Source organism: Magallana gigas, chromosome 5 (genome assembly GCF_963853765.1).
Source record: "Magallana gigas chromosome 5, xbMagGiga1.1, whole genome shotgun sequence".
NCBI lineage: Eukaryota > Metazoa > Mollusca > Bivalvia > Ostreida > Ostreidae > Magallana > Magallana gigas.
Window position 1 is genome coordinate 32,488,037 of NC_088857.1, and position 23,648 is coordinate 32,511,684.

General features: G+C 33.5%; 1 long non-coding RNA gene across 1 annotated transcript; it reads right to left on the reverse strand.

Annotated features, from left to right (window-relative positions):
- Positions 1-526: 526 nt before the first annotated feature.
- On the reverse strand, positions 527-16,452 carry LOC136275505 (uncharacterized). Its single transcript, XR_010714090.1, has 4 exons — positions 16,429-16,452; positions 14,462-14,540; positions 1,319-1,864; positions 527-1,228 (listed from the first exon to the last, which is right to left on the reverse strand). It is a non-coding gene; the product is annotated as an uncharacterized lncRNA (long non-coding RNA).
- Positions 16,453-23,648: the final 7,196 nt, after the last annotated feature.

Sequence of the window (23,648 nt, forward strand, 5' to 3'; positions counted from 1 at the left end):
TTACGTACGATTTAATTATGCGGGATACAGGTACATTTGTTACCTTGTTCATAGAATTTCGATTTTTTACATCCAATATTTTCATAATTTACAGTACATAATTGGTTTACTTCTATTTATTCTAAATTTTAAAGCGTCTAAATAAATTTTATTTCAAACAAATGTGTATACAATCTACGAGATAATAATGCGTATCGTATTCTCATTTGAAAGAAAAACCTTGGGAATAATCGTTTAGTTTAGAACGGGGAATGGGTAAGCTAGGCCGCTTTCATTCAACGTGTCGTTTTTGCTAATATGATTGAAATTATTTGTCAAGACACAATTGATGCTTGACATACGCGTATAGGCTGATTATAAAATAAAGCAAAACTAACTCGACTGAACAAAGGATTGAATGAGCTATGGAAATTAAAAAATGTATTTAACGACGAAAGAGAGAATAAATGTTAACAACTGTCAATGTTTGTGAGGATGTGTGATTATGCATCCTGATGAACTTACATAAATCAACAGAACAAGTATGAAATTTTTAACAAAATATTTACTAACAAAATGAAATAAAATTTAACAGAAAATTCAACAAGAAAAAAACCAAACAAACAAAAATATACAAATTAAATAATGAAATGAAGAAATAAAGTATATATAGTCAGCCCGGTTCCGGCGCACGTGGTATTGAAGAACCCTCAGGTGAACACGTGGTTACAGTCAGGTATAGGTATAGGTATAACGGCAACCACAAGAACTAAGTCGAAGTAGAAAGTTCACATGCTGCACGGGTCTATCGAGGCTGCATTTGACGAAAGTTTTCTTTGGTAAGGTAAATGACCCATGGCCTCGTCCACGCTGATTGGAGGTTTCTTTCAATAAACTCAATATGCAGAATATAAGTTTTCACATGACACAAATTATAAAAATATCAAACTTTCACAATGTTAAGTTAAAGCACGTATCTGCATTGACGATTATAAATTGGTAAAACTGCGAGGATCGCCCTCAGGTATAAATTCATAAGTAGTTTTAAAGATGTGTCGATAGGGCCGCCGGAGTTATCTCACTCACTGTAGAACAGCGGTCTCTATAAATTATCCCATGAACATGGAAACGGCTACTCATAAATACCGGAGCCGGAAATATTTCAGCACCCAAGAACCCTCCTTCCCTGACAGGTATTGACGTTCTGTAGGGACGGGGAAATTTACAGCAAAACAAGGCAGAAAAGACCCTGATAAAATAAACAAAAAGAAAAACATACTACCGAAAACCTATTAAAACACGCGTGGTTAAAACGTACAAAAATTGGTTGTTTAAATACCTGATGTTTTTCTAAAACAGGCCCCTGAGCACTAGACGGGATGACGACCACGTCTATCGGCTGATGTTCCCGGGTACTACCCGTGCATACTTTTACCAACTATTTAAGGTATCAACGAGGGGCTCCCCACAGGATTGATATCTTACCACGGTAACCAAGGGTCAAAGTATTAAAACAAGGGGCTCTCCAAAGGATAAACCGAAAAGGTGAACCAAGGGGAATTATAATTATACACAACGAATTTTAGTTTGTTACAATGTTCTTATATAAAAAAAAGTTTTAAATTAACATTGTTTTACAAAAACTACTTGTCTTTGTTTTAAGAACAAATCCTGGCATTCCGTAAAAAAAGTTACAAAACGAAAAAACCGCACGATCACGCACGAACACGCACGAACACGCACGGTAAAAAACGCAAACCAATTTCCCTGATACACGCACGATTCTGCACGTTATACGAACGATCACCCATGTTACACGAACTATTCAACACGATTGGCTTGTCAACAATAACGTTGTTACCACTGTAGTTGGCGTTTGATGTCACTGCAAATAAAAGTAGAAAATTTCGTCAGAATATCATGTTTTTTCATTGTATCATATACTGTACGCATAGAGCAATTTTAAGCATGTATTTAGAATTTTACTGTACGCATAGTTCTCTGATTAAGGTATACGTTTACGCATGATAATGAAAAACCATCTATTGTGTGTTAAAGACCTATCATGGTAGTGCTATTTTTCACTTTCAAAAAGTAGGTCAATGCCCTACTTTTTGAGATAATGGCCATTGAATATTTTTTGAAAATTTAAAAAAAGTCCCTAAAAATTTTCAGTAGGATTGAAATTTTCTTAATAGTGAAAATAATACAAATTGTTAAACTCTTTTAAATATGAAATACAGTTTATGAATGGCAGTGACACTAAACAGACACATACTATTAAGTGTTCATTCACAATTTTTATGAATATTCCAGTCCGAATTTCCCCTATCATTTTTGAAATTCCTACCCTTTTTGATTCAATTTTAGAAAAAACTGAATGATGATAATATTTAAACATTTATAGCATTAAACTAGGTATATTGACCTTACTCTGCATGCATAAAATTTATATGAGGTCAATGATAAAAATTTTGAGATATGGTGTCTTTTATCGTTTTTAAGCATTTTTCAATATTTTTGTAGTGTGTGCCATTCAAATATCTAAAGGAAAAAGTGAGATATAACCAACAGAAAATATGCAAAATTATGTTGACTAACAGATAAAATCATAATTTTGAATATTACAGTACTACCAACAATATTTCAGTGATAAACAAAATCTGTAAATTTTAGTTCAAATTTCCTCTGTTTTGCTATAAGTCCAATTTTGCTTGAGCCTAAGTCCATAATATAGTAAAACTATCGAATGGTTTGTCAATAATAATTCATTTCATGAATACTTTTAGCGTTTAGAACAAAGAGCCATGGGCTGTAACTGCCAAAATCGGCCCCAAAAATCATAATATTTAAAATCACATTAAATTATTGTCTTTTACATTAAATTATTTTCAAAGATGTTGCTCATTACAGCAATTGATGATTTATCATTTTTTGGCTCTTCTATGACGTCTGTTTGACGTAGAATTCATAAATAAGAAGAAATATCGTATTTTTCAACATTATTCTCGACTTTGCAATGCCTCCACCATGATCATATAATGATAAATGCTTTGTCAGGCACGTAGCACCTACTTATTCTCGCAGCAACAAATTTACATATAAAAAATTGAATTATCATGGAGTTGCCCCCCCCCCCCCCACTTTTTCGGGAGTATGTATAAAATGGATATGAAAATGAGTAAATGAGGAGTGAAATTGAAGTTATATACTACGCCAGATTATGGGAAACTTAAAATTTTCCCTTTTTTTATCACCTCGCGCAACTTATAGCATCGATACCGTGCGCGTGTGTGTTCGTATGTGTGTATGTATGTATGTGTGTGCACTCCATTTCAATTTTCTAGTAAATTAATAAAAACCCTTCCAATAGAATTTCCTCAACCTTTGCCCAAATATGCCTCATTGTAAAAGATTAAAACAATTAAATGCAATGTCATATTAATTGGTCAAATTTTTATGCAAAAACTTAGATAAAATTACACCATTGTAAAGGGGGGGGGCATACATTATGACAAAATTCGTTCAAAACTAAAAAATATTTATCATAGATTGCACACTTTGTAGAATAACAAATAAAAAATGCATGTGCCTTTCCAAAGCATTTAGTTAATACTACTACAGTAGTAATACTAGTATTACAAATTATTATTTCAATAAATCAATGTCATTATCAATGTTGTATACGAGTTATCAATCAAAATTTCTGAGTAAGAGTTATCAATCTTCCGCTTCACTTCTTTGAAACCAAAGTGAAAGTAAGCAGTTCAAATCAACAACTTGATATTTTTTTTGATTTAGATCTACTACAGGTAAAGAAAATGTAGTTTTTGCAGTAATGGAGAGTTAGTAGAATGTGGTCGTCTTATTAACATAACTATATATTGCTAAATAATGCATCCCTACACACAATAATTAATGTCGCAAGGGGATGCTCCGCTTAGCGGTGCCCTTGTTATTTTGCTTGTCAAGATGTTTTGGATGAGTCTGCCCCCCTCCACTTTCAAAAACGATGCTACGTGCCTGTTTGCTACCTTGGTAAAAATACTAGGAAAAATTATCTTTTTGGTGGAGACATGTGGAGGGTGTAAATTTTTTAGAAAAAGAACTACGCAGTAGAGAGAATCTGCCAACACTGACTGAGTATCACCAGCTAGTGTTTTATTTCCACCAACACACCTAAATATCTTTTATAAATTAAACAAAAAAAGTACCTATCTAAGTGTGTTATATGTATTTTCTTTTCTTGATAAAGTTAAACAAGTTGCAGTTTTAATCGAAATATCCAACGTCAAACATGTACATTGTACGTGTATACTGAGCGTGTAGATAAACTGGATCTTAGATATTCATATAACACGTCTCATATAATTATATATACGGTTTATGTACAGAGTTGAATTATCATATCAAGTTCAGAGGCGGATCCAGCAATTTGGAAAAGGGGGGGTTCCATTTGATGAAAACCAATATGTACAAAATTCATTATTTGTCAATAAATAAGGACTTTTTGAACGATTTCCGTGCGTATACAACCGTATTGGATAAACATTTATCTCTTCACTATCTATTTCATATATATTTCAACAGCAGAGTGCACTGCATTATTGAGCGTTTTGCCGTTTCGGTCTAGGTAAGAAAGATTTGCATAATATCTAGCCTCAAGAAACCCAAGTCTCCAGCAATGAGAAAGTGCGCCCCTGCTTGATAGAAAAGAAACACTAAGAAACAAAAAATAACTCAGACTAATTACGACAAACTATTATAAAAATGAATATTTTGGTAATTTTTTTTATGTCTTTGATGTTTTTAAATTCTGAACTATTTATCGATTTTGATTTCTATCGATTGTCTTCGTAAATAAAGATCTAAATGATAGGATATGACAAAAGAAAGGGGATAATTTATCTGCTGAATAAATGGTACGTGTGTAATACAATGGTAAACGCAATTGTCGTCCCAGGGAACTTGATGTGACCTCTGTAATTGATGCGTTACATCATCCGGCACTAGTACACACGCAATCATATTTAGAAAAGTTTTGAAAAGTTGGGCATTTTCATAATGGAAAATATATATAAACCCTTTACACGGTATTTTTGTTACAGAATTTCCGATTCTTGGAAACAAAACAAAAAAGGCTTTCTTTTGTGTTTCATGTGGGTATTGTCCTTTCCGATATATTTTATTTTTAACAAATAAAATATACAACATGACAATTGTCATGTACAAATTTTGATTATCAATAATCTAAATTTTTGTAAAGGACAGTATGAAAGTAGCTAGCATTCCAGAAAAATAGCATAACCCGCATAAGCGGGTCATGTAATTTTCTTTGTATTTTTCGTATGAAACGAAGTAAAATTCATATATTATAATTACTTTAATTAATTAACTGAACAATACATTTGAAAGCGGCTTTTTAAAGTAAAACGAATGCGTGTACTCGTACTTGAACTTCGTTTTACTCGATGGTTCGTCAGTTCAAAACTATGAACTATAATCAATTAAAAAAAAATGAGTAGAAGATTCATTGTAGATGTTATTATATATCTGTGTTTTTAGCGATACTGCTTAATTTATGTATTTTTTCGTTAATTTTCCACATGTTTACTCAGTGTAGTAAACACCAGATGCTGAGGGGGAGTTCAATGTACTTTATTTCGATAAAAAAATCGATAGGGTTTTTTCATATAAGAACAAAATTATGGGACGCAGTACGAAATTCTTTAAATAAGCAATTTTAAAAGCATTTATTAGAGATAATTACAGTATTTCTATTATAAATGGGGAAAATTGCCTTTAAATAGGCGTTAAACGTTTTCAAAAAAAATCATATGTCCCAGAGAAAGGGGGGGTTCCAACCCCCGGAACCCCCCCTCTGGATCCGCCAATGAAGTTGGTTTTATAAACACAATCCAAGGCTGCATTATTCTCTCCGTCCGTTTTTATGCGATGTATCATATTCTAAAAAAATAGGGATGTTGCTAGATACGCTACATTCATGACAACACCTGTTTCCGTTTTGTATCCGATGAAACTTAGCCTAGGATAATTGAACCCTGTTCCTCTACGTGCAAAGAAAATGAAGCTATATGAAAATAAAACGATATAAAGGAAAAGGTATGCATATTTATTCACGTTTTCATCTTCCTTTAAAATAGATCACAGTTGTTCATATGCATTGCTATGATATTTGGTGTCTGCTGCGTTAGCTATGCACATAACAGCTGCATATAAGGCTTATCAATCTATACATTAAGATTATAAAGGCAAAGAAACGAGAAACTTGGATCATAGTGCATTTCAAAATAAGTTGATATACAGTCATTTTACCGGAAACGAATCAGTATGCGGTTGCGTCGTGCATGCAACTATTAATATCGGAATTCCAGATGTTTTTATTTTTTGTTAAATCGCGTTTCTTTGTGTATCAAACTTCCGAAAATATAAAGGATGAATTACGGAGACAGTAATTTCAACACCCCCTCCATTTTCCTAGTTTCGAATTCGTTTCCCAGTATCGAATTAAGCGCCCTTTATCACTTCTGACCGAATATTTTGAGGCGAATTAATTTCAAAAATATACTAGAGGTACATGTTAATGGACTTATAAATGAAGAAGGAAAAACAATTGTGGGAATATGTCATTTAAACAAATAATATGATCGTTATTTTTATCATACCGTTTTCCCGTCAAATTGAAACTGGACTTGAACAGTTTTCATTTGCGTTACTTTATAATATTGAATTTTCTTTATAATAGTAATTGATGATAAGTAGTTGTCATTTTCCTTTGTTTTCCCCGTATATCTATCAATTTATGCAGCCAAATAATACTTCTGTCGCAATGAACCGAAACTAGGAATACTACACTTGGTTCTATTTGAAGTCGTAATTTCATTCAAAGCTCCATTATTATTTGATATGATGCATTATCTTTTTAAATGAATTATATTTACTAATTATCTACTAAATAGGGATCAATAACAAACTTATTTTCATAGTTAGGCTTAATTATTTTCACACTTTCGTTTTTTCTGCTTTGAACTTCCGGCAGCTCAAAGTGGGTCATTTTTAATTTGTAAACAATTCGGTAAATAATCGTGCAAATGGCAAACAACTTCACGCACTGATAGAATATCTATTTTTGTTTTATAATTACCTAGCTAGGATTTTTTAAAACCTCAATTTCGTCTTCCACCAATAATTTTTCTAAAAATTATTCGATACTGGCAAATATTCGTTACCGGTAAAACGACTGTATAAGCAGTAGCATAGTAGTATACATGTACTATTGCACGGAAATACAAGCGCGGTCGAGTCTACAGCGGCTATAACAGTAATTTTTTTAATGGCGGATCCAGTGAATTTAGCATAAAGCAGGCGCGTAGAATTGAAACAAAGAACGTTACGGGAAAAGTCAGACCCAAATCAACAAAAATATGTTGACATGTCATGTGATTTTTTAGAGGGTGCATGCACAGGGGCTTGGTTATCGAATACTGGAGTTCTCTATTATTTGTTTCTCATTAAAATTATCTTATATAAGTGTATTTCTGTATAATGCACTAAAACATTTCATGAAGTTTTTAATGTAATACACAGAAATACACTTAAAATTTTAATTGTCATCATTGTTGTCTTCGGGAACAAATAATAAAGAACTCTATTATTCGGCAACCGAGTCCCTGTGTGTGCATGCGCGGATACAGAAAATTTTCGGAGGGGGTGGGGCGAGAAAAAAATGTGTTTGCCGAGGGGGGGGGGGGGGGGGTCCAAGGCCTATTTTAGGTAAATTCGGACGGGGGTAGTTTCCGTATAGTTGGGCAAATGTAAAGAGGTACAAGCTTTCTGTAGGAAGTATTTAGTAGCGTTAAAGTGTTCAGATATATGAACCCCCCCCTCCCCCCCGAAAAAACCCTACGTGTTAATTATAAACGTGTTCATTATTATTATAAAAAGACTTAGTTTTGTAACTAAATTATGCAATAAATCTATTATTTTCATTAGGACAAATTTGGTACTGAATAAAATATATAACAAATTCCTTGTTTTAGTAAAAAAAATATTTCAATTCATTTTATACATTTATTCACTGGCTTGCACGTTCAATGCAAAATAAACAAGTCATATGATATAAATTATTTTGTGTTCATTGTGTGTTAACTTTTTACCTTGCAGTTGTGAATGCGTTATATTCTGTAAGGCTGTAAAAATGTTCACTGTTTAGCGTTCACAAGCAGTTCGAGTTGCTTTGTGTAAGAGATTTTTTTGAGAGAGTTGGATAGTCAAGGCTATTTCCAGGCTATATCAAACTCCTTAAAACAAAGCGCTCTGTATCAAGAAAGAAAAATAATCGATATTTTAAACATCAAATATTCCAAAGATTACCTTAGTGAATAATAAAGTCTATGGCAAACCAATTATCAAAAAATTATACATCTATTGCATGATTGTGAGGGAGATATAAAGATTTATTCCCCCAGGGAAAACATATTTTCCTAGAGCAATGTCCGAGGAAAATATGATTTTTCTAGGAGAATTAATCTACGTACCCCCCAAACGTTCATGCAATAAATTGTTTATTTTAATATAACTTAAATTACGATATGTAATAATTTAGGTTGTATTCGTTTTTCAACTCTTGTAAAGCAAAAACGTACTGATTGTTAACCGGTTTCTTTTTATGTTGGCTTTCTGGTTTTTAAAGGGATTTTAAATGTTGATAAAGGCTATAATCCAATAAATTTTTTGAATAAACAATTTGATTTCTCGTATGTTGACTTTTAATATGCATAAATCGATAAAACGTTTTGCGTGGAATCCGAACGGGTGGAATAAGATGAAAAGGATGACAGGAAAATATGAAGTTTTACTGCACATGTACAGACATATGATTTTCTAGAACACATTATACAAAATATCATAAAGAAGTAAAATCATAAGGATATGTGTTTGGTAATTTGTTGAGCACCAGCCCTCATGGATATTTGATAGACATTATTTTTCATTTTATTTCCTGTCCTACAATGAGTATTTTCTGCGAATTTTTACCTTATTTATCAGTTTTAACTTGCGTATACTAACGCTAACGTCTAGCAGAATCTTAAAGTGTCGTTAAACTTACAAGTTCATATCTTATTAGTGGTTTTTGGAATATTTTATGGTTTACTTGAACACACAGAAATAATTTAAAATAACTAGAATTTAATGACATCCTCATTATTTTCTTAGTACTCAATTCTATCAATTTTCGCTTTCTTATTTACAGAATGTCATCAGAGCAACGACGAAACTTCCCTTGCATCATTTGCAGCAAACGAACGAAACAACACGAGAGAAGGCCTCTATCTGGTGCAAACAACAAACGTTTAAGGAAGTACATTGAGAAAACTTTCTTAGTTAACTGCAGAGAAAATGATGTACTCTGTGGTAGATGCAGACGAGAGTATTACACAAATACCACACAGCAAAGGAATCATCAGGGAATATCTGGACCCAAACCTGTTGTCCAAACAGAGGCAAAAACATCAGTGGAATTTCCCCCTAAGAATATTACATTACCCCTCCCATCAATAGGAGGCAGTCATTCTACATGTTGCGTTTGCAAACAGCGGTTTGACAGTTGTGTCATAGAAAGCAAGGTTTAATTGTTTTTTTTGTACAAGAATGTGATCATTCCCTCTGGATCAAGGTGCTGTCCAGTACATATTTCCGATGACATAATGACCGAGGAGGCAGTCAATGTGATGAACAACTTCAGGCAAAACACGAACTTCAATCGAACAGAAATTATGAATCTTCTCGGTAAAGTACGTGAGGCACTGCTGAAGAAAGATGAAAAGGGGATTAACTTTGATTCTACTTTCAGTGATACGGATATAAACAATATGACTGGCCTTAACAGAGCAGCATTTGAAAACTTGTTGACATATCTGTCGACAATTCGTGACACACAGGTTCGAAAAGCGAGGACCTGTTTAGGTATTTACCTCACAAAATTGAAAACCGGTTTATCGAATAAAATATTAGCCACATTATTCCAGGTTTCCAGAGACTCTATCAGGCGGGCCATAAAATCTGTCAGAAAAAATTTACTACAAACATTTACGCCACATCATATCGGTTTTGAACATATAACAATAGAAGATCTCATTAAAAACCACACACGTCCCTTGGCTCAGACTCTGTTTGGTCAAGGTTTGAATCCAGCTATTCTCGTATTAAATGGAACATACATATATATTCAAAAAAGTTTTGTTTCGGTTCCAGCGACCTTCTTACAATTTGCAAAAACACCGGCCTCTGATCAAGATAATGGTAGTGTCTACGTCTGGCTATTTTGCAAGCGTCATTGGACCTGAAAAAACTTCTATGACGTCACCCATTGTATTTGGTCAACGTTTAGTTTCACTATTCAATCAGCAGTTGTTGGATATATAAATATCCAATTGATGGGCAGTTGGATATTTTTAATATCCAACCGCCCATCAGTTGGATATTCAAATATCCAACAGTGCATAAAACAAACAAAAATGACAAAATGTTGAAAACGTGTATTTCAAGATAAATCTAAATTTATAACACAGAATGTAGTCATTTATACATGTACATCCGATAAGCCACGAATGAAATTTCAGCAAAAATACATGTATTTCCTTTTCTATTAAAGTAGTCCGAGTATCGCACTACGTCATAATACGGATTTTACAATATTGGTTCGACTTTTACAAAGCGTTTTAGATACCCGGTATTGATTTTCCTCTACATCCCTGTTGTAAACAATGGCAATAATAAGCAATTAGAACGGTGATATATGTATTCTATGAGAGATAGAAAAGATTAATGTTGAGAAACTCGATTCTGTTAAAATAAAATGAACAAGAGGCCCATGGGCCACATCGCTCACCTGAACAGCAGTTCCTTGTAACATTACATTTCGTAGCATATGCTTTTTCTATTTTAAACATTGAACCCCTTTCTGGGGACCCAGTTATGGTCCGAGGTTTATGGTTGGCTTGAACAACATAAATAGTAACATAGGAATTAAAATGTGTAGCACTGCGGTGGGACCGCACGTACACAACCTGAAAAAGAAGAGAAGAGTTCCACTTCAAGAGGAATAACTCTCAGACTATACAGAACATCAAGAAAGACAACTCTTGGTTCCACTACATTGGAGTTTACACAATTTGAGGATCCTTGTAAAGTAATCTCACAAACTGTAGCATTATAGTTCTCGAGAAAAACTTTTTAAAAACATTTTCAATATATCTTTCTATGTTAAACTTTGAACCCCTCTTGGGGCCACAGTATTAGTCCAGTGCTAAAGTTTTAATTATTTGGAATCTACATTATTTAAGGATGCTTGCATAGTTATCTCACAAGCTGAAGCATTATAGTTCCCTAGAAAAAGATTTTTCAACATTTTCCCTCTATATTGCTATGCTAATTTAAACTTTGAACACCTCTTGGGGCCCCAGTATTAGATTGAGGTCACGGCTTTTTTAATTTCGAATCTACACTATTTGAGGGTGCTTACGTAGTTATCTGACAAATTGATGCATTGTAGTTCTCGAAAAGAAGATTTTTAAACATTTTCCATATACACCGGTACTTCTACATTTAACTTTAAACCCATCTTGGGTCCCTAGTATTAGTCCAAGGGTCACTATTTTAAAACTGTCGAACCTTCATTATCCAAGGTTGTATGCATGATAGTAATCTCACAAATTGAAGCATTGTAGTTCTCGAGAAGAAGATTTTTTAACATGTTACCTTTATATTTCTATAATAAACTTTGACCCCATCTTGGGGCCCCAGTATTGGTCTGGGGTCACGATTTTACCAATTAGGAATCTACATAAGCGAAGGATGCATGCATAGAAATTCCACAAACTAAAACATTGTAGTTCTTGAGAAGAAAATTTTGAAACTTTTCCTTTATGTTTTTTAAAATGTTTAAATTTTGAACCCCTCTTGGTGCCCATCAATTGTGCGGGAGTTACAATTTTTTGAATCTACATTATTTAAGGATGTACATGTATGCATAGTATTATCCAAAACAGTTGCACTATAGTTCTTGAGAAGAAGATTTTAAAACATTTTCCTATATATGTTAAAATCTAAACCCCTACTGGGGCCCCAATTTTTGTTCGGGGGTCACGATTTTTACAATCTTCACTATATATACAACCTTTTGTGTATGTATTGGCATTTTTGGTGAAGTGGTTCTTGAGAAGAAAATTTTTAAACATTTTTCATATGTAGTTCTATGTTAAACTTTGAACCCCGCCTGGGGCCCCAGTTTTGGTCTGAGGGTCATGATTTTTACAATTTAGAATCTTCATTATACATTCAAGCTTTTGTGTAATTATTGGCATTTCTGGAGCAGTGGTTCTTGAGAAGAAGATTTTTTAAACATTTTCCTATGTATTTCTATGTTAAACTATGAACCCCACCTGGGGCCCCAGTTTTGGTCCGAGGGTCACAATTTTTATAATTTAGAATCTTCACTATATATACAAGCTTTTGTGTAAATATTGGCATTTCTGGTGAAGTGGTTCTTGAGAAGAAGATTTTTTAAACATTTTTATTTCTATGTTAAACTTTGAACCCCGCCTGGGGCCCCGGTTTTGGTCTGAGGGTCACGATTTTTACAATTTAGAATCTTCATTACACATTCAAGCTTTTGTGTAAATATTGGCATTTCTGGAGCAGTGGTTCTTGAGAAGAAGATTTTTTAAACATTTTCCTATGTATTTCTATGTTAAACTTTGAACCCCGCCTGGGGCCCCAGTTTTGGTCCGAGGGTGACGATTTTTATAATTTAGAATCTTCACTATATATACAAGCTTTTGTGTAAATATTGGCATTTCTGGTGAAGTGGTTCTTGAGAAGAAGATTTTTAAAACATTTTCCTATGTATTTCTATGTTAAACTTTGAACCCCGCCTGGGGCCCCAGTTTTGGTCCGAGGGTCACGATTTTTACAATTTAGAATCTTCACTATCTATACAAGCTTTTGTGTAAATATTGGCATTTCTGGTGCAGTGGTTCTTGAGAAGAAGATTTTTTAAACATTTTCCTATGTATTTCTATGTTAAACTTTGAACCCCGCCTGGGGCCCCAGTTTTGGTCCGAGGGTCACGATTTTTACAATTTAGAATCTTCACTATCTATACAAGCTTTTGTGTAAATATTGGCATTTCTGGTGCAGTGGTTCTTGAGAAGAAGATTTTTTAAACATTTTCCTATGTATTTCTATGTTAAACTTTGAACCCCGCCTGGGGCCCCAGTTTTGGTCCGAGGGTCACGATTTTTACAATTTAGAATCTTCACTATATATACAAGTGTTTTGTGTAAATATTGGCATTTCTGGTGTAGTGGTTCTTGAGAAGAAGATATTTTAAACACTTTCCATATGTAGTTTTATGTTAAACTTTGAACCCCGCCTGGGGCCCCAGTTTTGGTCCGAGGGTCACGATTTTAACAATTTAGAATCTTCACTATATATACAAGCTTTTGTGTAAATATTGGCATTTCTGGTGCAGTGGTTTTTGAGAAGAAGATTTTTTAAACATTTTCCTATGTATTTCTATGTTTAACTTTGAACCCCGCCTGGGGCCCCAGTTTTGGTCCGAGGGTCACAATTTTTACAATTTAGAATCTTCACTATGTATACAAGCTTTTGTGTAAATATTGGCATTTCTGGTGCAGTGGTTCTTGAGAAGAAGATTTTTAAAGACATGCACCCTATACTTACTGTTTCGCAATTATCTCCCTTTTGAAAAGGGCTGTGCCCTTTATTTTAACAATTTATAATCCCCTTTCCATAAGGATGCTTTGTACCAAATTTGGTTAAATTTGGCCCAGTGGTTTTTGAGAAGAAGTTGAAAATGTGAAAAGTTTACAGACGGACGGACAGACGGACGGACGGACGGACGGACGGACGGACGACGGACAACGGGTGATCAGAAAAGCTCACTTGAACCTTCGGTTCAGGTGAGCTAAAAACGAAGTTTCTGATTAACCAGGATCTCAGGTATGCTAATAACGGATAGTCAGACACCTTACACATGTTTTTTTAAAACACAAAAGGTTAGCCCTTGTCGCAGGCGGAAATGGGCCAAATTGGAAGGAAAATTCGGAAATTCTTTCTCCTCAGCGTTGTTTTGACGTGAATTTACGGTGAAAAACTGTTGCGACATCTGAATCGGCGTCAATGACAACACCCTTTAAATCAAACTTGATAAAATATTGTTTTAAATTATACTTCATTAATTAGCTTTTTATTACTTCAAATTGTTAATATTCTGTATATTTAAATTTTATTTGTACAATTTTTTATGCAGTTGTGTAATAGTTACATTTATTTACAATTTTGAGGATATACTCGTAAGGTGTTCAAACTTGTTTCTAATCCTTTTGAATATGTTGTTTACAATAAATATGTTCAAAATGGGTAATGATATCTTTACCTTGGGGTATCTGGCCGGTATCCAAAAATGTAAGTCAAGGTTTACTCGCAACAACGAAACAAACAAAAATTGACGTTTTCTGAAAATAACAAAGAATGGAAAGGTCATATTATATTTTTACGTGATAAGCGGCCGGTATGTGCAAACAAGATTTTCTGAAATCACACCAAGAGATAAATGCTAATCAAGTGTGTTTAAAGTAAATGTGTAGCGCTCGTATGTTTAGCGACTAATCGAACGGATGCAAAACTTTGTTTAATTATCTAGATTAAAATCTATTCTATATGAAGTTCTCCCGGAAAGGTATTAAACCTTTTACAAGATCAGGCCTTGTTCTTACACTTCCAATTTAATAAAACTGTCCGCAAAAGTCTTCAAAGAGATTTAAAAACGAGGTGTGGACTGAAAAACTGAAAATTGATTATCGAATAGCAACGTCAATATATCACTGTCAGGCGAAATTTTCCATTTATGACGAGATAAAAGTTCATTGTCTTAAAACTCAAGGCACTTCTTTACATTAATTTTCTTGAGAATGATGTTTTATAGGACTGTTAATTGTTGTATGCATTTTTTCAGTATTTTTCGCGATGATATAATTTTTGCTTTTCTCGCATTTATTTATACATCGCTATATATTTAGAAATAATATCAGGTATCGTTTGTAAGAAACTTTTAAAATTGCAAAAGTGACTGACGCAAATACACTTTCCCCCCAATTTTTGCACATTTTGTGACGCGCGAACTTCCCTCTCCCCAGGATATACGGTATAGCCAAGTTGAGTTTATTTAAACGGTACATACCATCTTAATACCTATAAATACCATCAAGAAAATTTAATACCTAGAAACCTGGAATCTCTGGTCCCATTTTAAAATCAAACATACATTTCATTTTTGAGTGTTTTGGCTGAAAAACTTCATAGTTGCTTAATTCGAAATCTAGAATTATTTCTAAAAAAAAAAAAAAACAGCATCAATTCTGAAAAAGCATTCTGAAAGTATTGCATAAGTACTACACGTCCCCTACCGGTTTATAGAAATTTGTGAAAACAATGGACTGTTATGCAGAATATCATTTCTTACCGTCTTCTGTACCCGGAATCAACAGACCAACCCGATAACGAAGTCAACCCGATTGTAATAATACAAAAAAACCTGTCCATTGAATTTACAACACAATGCTTGACACTATTTTACAGAATTTATTTGTTTGTTAGAAACAATACAGGAATGCTCCAAGTAATGCACGATAGTATTACTGACTACATACTTTCCTCGTTTATTCAATACACACCGAACCCGATAACGAACCCGAACATTAAAAAATTGGAATATAAAAAATTAATTTACTCGAAAATATGTCAACCAGACGCTACAAAAGTGTAAACTTGATCTGTAGTTTGACATTTTGAAGCTGTTCAGCAAATTTCATATTATTCCTCAAACGCATAAAGAAAAAAAGGTGGAAAAACTGAAGTTGGACAGACAGACGGACAGACTGACGGACGCAGAGGAAAGCTATAGTCCCCTCCGGTGAAAACCGGTAGGGGACTAATAAATGTAATGGAGTACTTATAAGAAGATTAAAAATACAGTATGACTAAAAATGTAGTGATGGATAATGCATGGTACATGTATATGAATCGGCATGTTGCAACATAAGAATTTTTCAACACTCTCAGAACCAGTACTCCTCCGTACCCTAAAATAGAATCTTAAGGTTATTTTATTGACAGTTTAAAAGAAAAACCACAGGAAAAGCCTAGATAAACCCCTTTCAAACTTTAGATTTTTGGTCTCTTGGTAGAAAAAATTATCAATCACTAAACAGTGCAATATGTATGAAACTAAATAACTAAATGAAAATTCTACCGGTATAGCACCAATTAAACTCCATTTTTGTTTTGAAGCTTCTTCTTTACAAAATATAGGATTTATATAATATTGCTGTAATCTGTACTTACGGATATTATACATCAGAGCATCCTGTCAAAGAAAACAAGAATACGTATCTAACACATACATCTGTATGTTGTGAGGAAAACTTGTTTTGAAATTAACTAAAATAAAATTATTATATTTTTGAATATCGTTATGAATTAAAAAATTTTTAATAACATGTACGTAAAGCTGTCAATTTTTTTTTTAATTTGATGGCAAGTTTCAATATACTTTTTATAGTACGTGTTATGTAACATTACGTCAGTTATATACACTACTGAATTCAAAATCCACTGATATTCCCAAAATTTGACGGTCATTGTCTGACATCCACTGTATACTCACTGTACCCTACTGTATATCCACTGTACACCCATTGTACAGAGCTACTGTACCACACTGTATCCCACTGTACCCTACTGTACAGAGCCACTGGACAGCACCGTACATACCCACTGACCAGCTCTGTACCTCACTGTACACCACTGTACGGGGTACTGACCAGCAGTGTACCCCACTGTATATGTACACCACTGTACAGGGTACTGGCAAACACTGTACACCACTGTAACCCACTGTACCAATTTTTTTTATAAGTTATTTATATGTTTGAACAATGAATTGAATATTTACTTTATTTGAGACCAAAATCTGGATTTGTTTTGATTCTTTCCTATTGCTTACAGGAGAGAAAATGGGCTTCTATTTCTTTAAGTTCATATATAATTAGTTTACATGCTAGGTCAGGATCTTTTTCCAGGGAAAGGGCAAGGATATCATCGATTTCTGGGGGAGCTTAGACATATTTTGGATAGTTGTACAATGTAAGTTTAAAAAAAACTAAATTATCCTCTGTCCCCCCTCCCCTATCCGCCGATCCGTGCATGTATTAAAAACCCAGAATCCAATTATCATACAAAATAAAGCAACTTATCCAATTTAAAGGGGAAAGTATTTATATATATTTCAATATCAATTTTCTAGTAACTAAATATTTGGTTGGTTTTTTTGGGGTTTTTTTTTTTTTTTTACAATGAATTTAATTTTATCCATATGTATTGTCAAATGAATATTAGTTTACATGTAACATTAAAGTTTTAAAATTCAGAGAATTTAAAACTATGTATTACATTTTATAGATAAAAAAAATCCACCATATTGCTCAACATACTGATCTTTTTTTCAAGTGAGAGAACATAACTAATTGGTCTATACTTTAAAATGTCTTTGAAGTTTTACTTCAAAGGAAGATCCGTAAGTCAGTGTCTGTGTATAGTATACATACTTTCAGTAGATCAGAAGGTATGAATGTCGCAATATTCAACCTTGTAAATTGTCAGTCTGACACCTTGTTCAAGATATTATGTAATTCCCTTATAGGGGTATTTGTGGTCTTTAGAGTATTAAATCCAGTTGAAATATATATTTTTAAAAATATAACATGGATGAATAAACGAAATTTTCTTTATATTCATCATTTTAGATGCGTTTTTTTATTATTTAAATCAAGTCGGATATTAAACCTGTTAAATATTTATAAATGCCTCCCCCTCTCTCAGCAGTCGCTGATATGAAAATAAGTATAGTGTTAAATTAAAAATGAAATGTCGTGATAACGAACAGTGTTCAATTAATATTTCACTCTGTTACGATACTTTAAATTAAATACTTTTGAATTCTAACACTGTTCGTTGTATCTTCTCTTGCACAGCTAAGAATGTTGCCATGATATATATGATATAGTTACATATTTTTAATAAGAAAAAAGAGATCCCCTCGCTCTCTCTCTCTAATGTTGTAACTATCCTCCCAAATGTCCGGTGTCGTATAAGGTCCGGTCCGTAAAATGGTCCGGCCGGACCTTTAATGTTAACATTTAAGATCCGGCTTTCCTCTATAAGAAAAGGTCATACCCATAGTCATTTATTGCAATTTGAATTTCATGCATGTGCGATAAATAGTTGCTGAGAATTCTTTGACGGAAATTTGTTTAAAAATTTTGGCTAAAAATAAACAAAGTCATTATTTAACAGGAAGTTGACGTCCGATTGGTACAAAAATATATCCCACAATATGGCATGCCAAAACAAATAGTGTGTTAAAATTTCAAGCATCTGCAATAAATAGTAGCTGAAAAATCTTTGACGGAAATTTGTTTGAAAATTTTGGCTAAAAATAAACAAAGTACTCATTTAACAGGAAGTTGACGTTTGATTGGTACAAAAATATATCAAACGATATAGCATGCCTATACAAATACTGTGTAAAAATTTCAAGCATCTGCGATAAAAAGTTGCTGAGAATTCTTTGACAAAAATTTGTTTGAAATTTTTTGCTAAAAATAAACAAAGTCGTCATTTAACAGGAAGTTGACGTCTGATTGGTACAAACATATATCCCACAATATGGCATGCCTATACAAATACTGTGTAAAAATTTCAAGCATCTGCGATAAACAGTTGCTGAGAATTCTTTGCTAAAAATAAACAAAGTCGTCATTTAACAGGAAGTTGACGTCTGATTGGTACAAAAATATATCCCACGATATGGCATGCCTATACAAATATTGTGTAAAAATCTCATGCATCTGCGATAAATAGTTGCTGAGAATTCTTTGACAAAAATTTGTTTGAAAATTTTGGTTAAAAAATAAGCAAAGTCGTCATTTAACAGGAAGTTGACGTCCGATTGGTACAAAAATATCTCCCACGATATGGCATGCCTTAAAGCAATATGAGCTGTATTTTTTAGAATTTTATTTTGCTGCAAAAACCTGCTAGTATGATAAGTCTGCATATAACTTAAACTTTTATGATAAGTAAGGTTTGAAAAAATCATTAATTTTTGTCAAAGGAAATACTTCTCTTCTAAGGAATATATAGCAAATCAATTTTTGTACAGGACGACAATAATTCAATTTTGCTCCAAATAAGGCTTCTTAACGGCCTTTTCCACAAACATATGGCTAACAGAAATTTAAAAACCATGATATTTTTGTCATTTTAGTAGAAAAGAACATTTTAGTAAAAAGAAAGCTCAACATGAAAAATGCAGCTCATATTGCTTTAACAAACACTGTGTAAAAAGTTCAAGCATCTGCGATAAATAGTTGCTGAGATAAATGCGACAAAAATTTTTGTTACGGACGGACAGACTGACAGACAGACGGACGGACAGACGGACACACAAGGGTAAAACAGTATACCCCCTCTCCTTCGGAGCGGGGGTATAAAAATGCATTTTTCCCATAGACTTCCATGTTAACTTCAACATATGATAAATTTTTCAAAATTAATTTTTTTTTTAAATTTCAAAGGTGACACTTTATTATTTAATAAACTCCTTAAAATCATATTAAGATTTTAGTGATCAAACTTGCAATCTATTAGATATGAAATATGATAGTTATGGATGGACTACATTAAATCGCTTCGTGTTGTCTTTAGAACAATAAGATTTTCAAACAAAGACCAATTCTGACTAATCATTTATATGTTGTGTAATATCTGCTTGCTGTGTATAGTGATTAACAGCGTTCACGACCGCATGCGGGTAGACTTCCAGCCCGGAGGCTTTCACACCTCTAGAAATTAAGCCTCGCCCTCACCTGAGATTTACCTATGACTACCAACTTAATTCTCACTCTTTCGAGATAGATTTAGGAACAATTATCTTTGCTGCGAGAAAAAGTGGGGGGCTGAACCCTCTATGATGCTATGTGCCTAATGGTTAGGTCTAACTTTGCCAAAAAAAGGTAGGGGGGGGGGGGCTAAGCCCCCCAAGCCCCCCCCCCCCCACCCCCTCCCCCGGTTCCGACGCCTATGGAATGTCTTAAAAATTCTTAATGAATGAAAGTCAACGCTAAAAAGTAATTTTTTATATCGACGATGTACTGTCTCCTTCTTTGTGTATGTCTACCGATAAAAATCTTGTCTGTCTGAGAACAACGGAAAACTCAAAACTAACAGAAAAAGGCGCAGACTATACACACGTCAAGGTGTGAAAACTGACCACCTGTGTATCTGTGTTGTAGCCTAGGTATAAACAGATGTAAACGTCGGGGAAATACACTGTTAAAACAAAACTTTGAATTTTCACTTTTGATTAAAAAAACCCATTACGGTTGCCGGGTTCCTTAGGATCATAATCATTTAGAATCTGTCTTAAAAGATTATTTTTATTTACTTAAAATTAGGACTATTTGCATGTAATGCTTACAAAAGTGGGATGGATTTATTATATCTATTTAATAGTAACTGTTATTACACACCGAGGTCAAAATTAAACAAAAATGCATTAATTTTATTAACATAATATTCATGCTTAACATAAATCGTTTCGACAAAGCACAGTACTGCAAGGGGTATCAATTTGCAAGTGGATGAATAAAACTGGGAGGTGTATTATCCGTACTACATTTTATTTTTCGACTTAAAGTTTGCAGATTTTTTTTTAACCCGGGAGTACGTTGAAAGAGATAAACTTGAGACTTAAGAAAAATAATCAGTATGTAAAATAAGCAGATTAATAGACAATCAATTTTTTTTTACCCCAATCGATTTCTGGTTAATCTCTCTCTCTCTCTCTCTCTCTCTCTCATTCTCATGAATTTTCTAGTGCTAAAAATTGAGGCCTGGACTCAGAACGGAATAAGCACGTTAAAATCCCCTTACGGCATCACAACAGCCAGTTCCAGCATAGATTTTATTATGAACTTTTCTACGACTACATATGATACCAATACAATACAGTCAGAAAGTGATATACTTGTAATCTCTCTCTCTCTCTCTCTCTCTCTCTCTCTCTCTCTCTCTCTCTCTCTCTCTCTCTCTGTTTAAAATTTAAAATGCATTCTGCAGTATATGTTATTTTGTAAAATTAAAACCCAATATTTGCAATGTATTTTCAAAGAAATCAACATATGAGCTAGAAACTCGCACGCTTTCTTCAAAATGTACCGGAGTAGTCAAGCGCGCAGTCATGATTCATGGACATGCACACGAATAATCATTAATATATTTTGTGGATTCAGTGTTTATTTGACTGTTTTTCAGTGGGTTAAAGACAGCTCATGAGAAACAGATCATTAAACCGAGGGATTGTCGTATATCATCAATAAGGAATGATAATTTACCTTGCTGGTTGGGGGGGGGGGGGTTATTTTCCAATGACTTGCAGAATAAACATATTGACATGCACTTTTTTGATAATCAGATTCAACATGTAAAATTCAGAACTTTCACCTGATAGCTAGGGACATTATCATAATTTTGTGATCGTAACATTCAATAACAATAGACGTCAATAAATAAAACATACTAAATAAATTTTAACGACCTGTTGCATTCTTCTGTCAAGTTGTATCTATGCATAATGTTAATGCTATATACAGCATAATTAAAATAAATACTGAAGAAAAAAATATACTGAAGATTTAAAAATCTGATTTTTTTCCCTTCAAATTAATAGTACAGTGGGGGACAGTGATGGTCAGTGCCCGATACAGTGGCGTACAGTGGGGTATAGTGTTGGTCAGTGCCCTGTACTGTGGCGTACAGTGGGGTACATTGAAAGTCAGTAAGACTGTACAGTGGTGTACAGTGGGATACAGTGCTGTTCAGTAGAAATGTACAGTGGGGTACTAGTGGAGTACAGTGGAAGTCAGAGAAATGTACAGTGAGGTACAGTCAATGTACAGTGGATGTCAGACAATGTCAGTCAATATTTGGGAATATCAGTGGATTTTGAATTCAGTAGTGTTACCTTCTAATATCAGTGTTGCTTAAATCTATGTATTTTATATTTTAGCATCTACTGCTTTTGTAATTGATGTTAGGTAAATTGTATTGGTGATAAAGTTAATAAACATTGACAAATAAAAAATGTTAATTTGTAAAAGTTAATGAACATTGACAAATAAAAATTGTTATTTTGTAAAAGACACATAGTCGATGTCAGATAGCTATCATTACAATAAATTGAATACATGTGTCCTACCGGCAATTGTCGTTTCATGCGCTTAATAGAGCGTTTTGTGAATATTTATTTAAGGACAACCCCGATTATTAGAAACTGAGTCGATCAAAAGTAATTTCTTCTTCATCTGTTGACCAATCTTAGTCAACACAGACTTATTCTGTAGTTCCTCATTATAAAGCTACCAAGCAAGTTTCAAATCAATTCATCAATCCTTCAAAGAAAAAATAATCTGGAAATCGAAGTATGACAGCATAGCGATAAAGAATATATTTATCACTAAAACATGTAATGTGATCTTGGTCAGAAGAGTTTAATATTTACTTGGTTGAAGTTACGTAATATCAATCTTTAGTATAGTAGGTAGCACAGAAATTCAATTAATTTATCGCTTTTTATATGAAAATAAAGTTTGGAACAAACGTATCAATGAGCCTTTTCTTATGAAAGTAGGTTATTTGAAAAAAAATGTCTTGATGAAAATTTTCCCCTTAAAAGAAATTATGTAGAAAATGAAACACTTTTTTGCATTTTATTTTAAATCATGAAAAATGTAATCCTGATACCTATTTTAACCTGGCATAATTTTCAAGAGGAGGTCAAGAGCTTGTTTAATTCCGTTTTTAACAAACTGTAGGCATTCTAGATAATTTCATTACTCTCAAATGGACAAAACTCCGAAATTGGTTACTTATATTTTTTATTTCATAAAAAATGACAGTTTAAAACATATTTTTTCAATGTGTTTGACAAAAATTTAAGGCCAGGAACAGCCTATATTTAAAACAAGCTATAATTGCTATGGAACATTGGAATTTTAGAAACCTGTAAGCACATTTGATATACTAGAATTTGACCTTAAAGTTTATATAATGTACCGAATGATATGAATTTACGACTCAGTATTTTGAAATTCCTTTCAATTATTTTAATTTGAAAGCAAAACGTTTTGAACTGAACATAGGTACATCGTAGAGTACAAAGTTCCCCCAATCATAGATCTCGGAGGTGTGAAAATGCCAATGCATGCATGCTGCACATGTCATTAATTAAATCATCGTATTACTCTTGCCTTCGCCGTCCCACTTTCCTTCTTCGCCCTCTCGCTTCTTCGCCCTAAAGGCGAAAGTGCGAAGTGGTTCCATTAGAACACCATAGGTCGTAGACAAAGACACTGGAAAATGTAAACATTTAGTTACTTAAAATGAAACCGAAAATAAGATGCAGGTTTCATGGAAAAGGAATTTAATTTTGGAAATAAATCTGG